Source organism: Haliotis rubra, unplaced genomic scaffold, assembly GCF_003918875.1.
Source record: "Haliotis rubra isolate DU_JTF1 unplaced genomic scaffold, ASM391887v1 Scf258, whole genome shotgun sequence".
Lineage (NCBI taxonomy): Eukaryota > Metazoa > Mollusca > Gastropoda > Lepetellida > Haliotidae > Haliotis > Haliotis rubra.
Genome location: NW_025766647.1, coordinates 1,222,556 through 1,225,008, shown reverse-complemented (window position 1 = coordinate 1,225,008; position 2,453 = coordinate 1,222,556). Strand labels below are relative to the sequence as shown.

General features: G+C 36.0%; 1 long non-coding RNA gene across 1 annotated transcript; it reads left to right on the top strand.

Moving 5' to 3' along the window:
• The first annotated feature begins 1,147 nt into the window (after nt 1-1,147).
• LOC124279904 lies at nt 1,148-2,150 on the top strand. Its single transcript, XR_006899527.1, has 2 exons — nt 1,148-1,362; nt 1,441-2,150. It is a non-coding gene; the product is annotated as an uncharacterized LOC124279904 (long non-coding RNA).
• Nucleotides 2,151-2,453: the final 303 nt, after the last annotated feature.

Genomic DNA, 2,453 nt, shown 5'->3' with positions numbered 1-2,453 from the left:
TAACATTCAAACTTTACAGAGGTGTATAACCTGTAACCTGACAGCGGTTTAGTTCGGGACACGTATACACAGAATAGTGATACAAATGCCACTTGGATACCGCTTGAATGTGTAGTTTCACAGTTGCATAAATATTGTTCACAAAATCAATACATATATACACGCGTGGAGAAACGGATGAATAGCACCATATCTAGGTCACATTTATGCTTACTTCAAACGCGGAGTAATTTTCTGCTGACATAAGCATTTGTTGCTAATAACTCCGACACCTTCCACTAGTATTACGTTTTGCATATTTTGAAATATGAAACAGTATTATGACGAACGATTTCCTTGTATATTAAAACAATATTTTGATTTTTTGTGAAGTTTCAATAATATTTAATAGATCATTACAATGACAAAACAACATTTACTGATAATGGGGTTTTGCAACATTTTCATCATTCTGACAAGACTCATCCTCAATAATTGCGCAGGTTTTCACTCGTATGTAAATAATTTAAAAATTATTCACTAAATTGGATTTAGCCAAATAATTTCTAACGTTATCCGCAATTTACATGGCTGAAAACAGACTGAGAAACACTATATAACCTTAATACCAGTATCAGCACCTTATTCTTGGAGGTGCAGTTTTAGCAACAATCAGTTATGGATGTACTCTTTCTTCTTTTTTTTCCCGGACAGTTGATGACAATACATACAATGATATATTCCGTTATTCATAGTTCTTATTTCGAGCAGCTAAAATAAGAGAACACCTTAATATCTTCCAACAGACATACTTGTCCAGGTTGAAAACTTCCCTCCACACATATATGTCACAGATATACAAGACAGAGAGATGACATATGTGAATCACAGATCAAAATAAGTAAATCCTTCTTGATCAAATGTAAAGGTTGTTTGAAAACAGTTACACCGAATTCAAATCACAGAGGATAGTGTGTTTCAAAATTATGTTTAAGTCGTTACATCTTGAGTTAAATTTCCTATTTTTTTAAAGACTATATCACAACCATCTAATTATAATTATGATGTAATGTGAAAACAAATATAAATATTTGTCATTTACTTTTTAACCAAATTTTACTGTATATGTACACACGTTTTGAAACCATGAAGGTATTTTACCTGATGTATTGAAGGTATTTCACCTGGTGATGTATTGAATGTTTTTCACCTGGTGATGTATTGAAGGTATTTCACATGGTGATGTATTGAAGGTATTTCACCTGGTGACGTATTGAAGGTATTTCACCTGGTGATGTATTGAAGGTATTTCACCTGGTGATGTATTGAAGGTATTTCACCTGGTGATGTATTGAAGGTATTTCACCTGGTGATGTATTGAAGGTATTTCACATGGTGATGTATTGAAGGTATTTCATATGTTGATGTATTGAAGGTATTTCACATGGTGATGTATTGAAGGTATTTCACCTGGTGATGTATTGAAGATTATATGATCTATGTGTCTGGTATAACCGTCGCTAGTATAGATGAATGGAAGCTGGACTGACGGGTGTTATCACACACAGATTACGGTATCTGTAGTTGAAACACATAGGTCAGTCCTGTCTTCCTTGAGACTAGAGCTGCTTGATGCCACTGAAAGCTTTCTTATATAGAATTGTAAATATGTATATTGTAAAGTGCTTCAAAATACAATGAAACCTCATTAACCTCATTCGAATCTTCCAGATAAAACAATTTTCGAAAAAATGCATGTTAGCCCAGATTCATTTACAATCCTTTAATCCTTCAACTCCAACAAAACTGCGAAATAGCGGAGTGTTGTTTTATTCAGCCGACCAGGAACAAGTACACTGTTAACATCATTTACTTCACCTAAACAGATAAAAATCTCTAATCAAATTCGGACGAATCGTTTCATTTCAGGTGACTCTGTCCTCTTCTGTCCACCCACAGGTTTAGTTAAAGGACCCCTTAAAACGTACCCTGAATACGGAGTGCTCCTGGTACACGGGTTCCGGGTTGTGCAGGTTTCACTGTATCTGCAAAACAAGATGGCTGGGCATAGTGCAATATCCCTGTATGAGATATTATTTGAAAACGTTGATTTGTATGCTATAATACGTGTATCATTGAATATATGAAATAAAATATACGTATATTTTGCAGATTCTTCGGGATTATTTACGCGTGCAGTGAATACCATGGTGTGTGAGAATGTACCACATATACGTATATCCTGTGTGTGACACCATATACAGGGGCCTTGTGTATGACACCGTGTATACAGAGGCCTTGTGTATGACACCGTGTATACAGGGGCCTTGTGTATGACACCGTGTATACAGGGGCCTTGTGTATGACACCGTGTATACAGGGGCCTTGTGTATGACACCGTGTATACAGAGGTCTTGTGTATGACACCGTATACAGAGGCCTTGTGTATGACACCGTGTATACAGGGGTCTTGT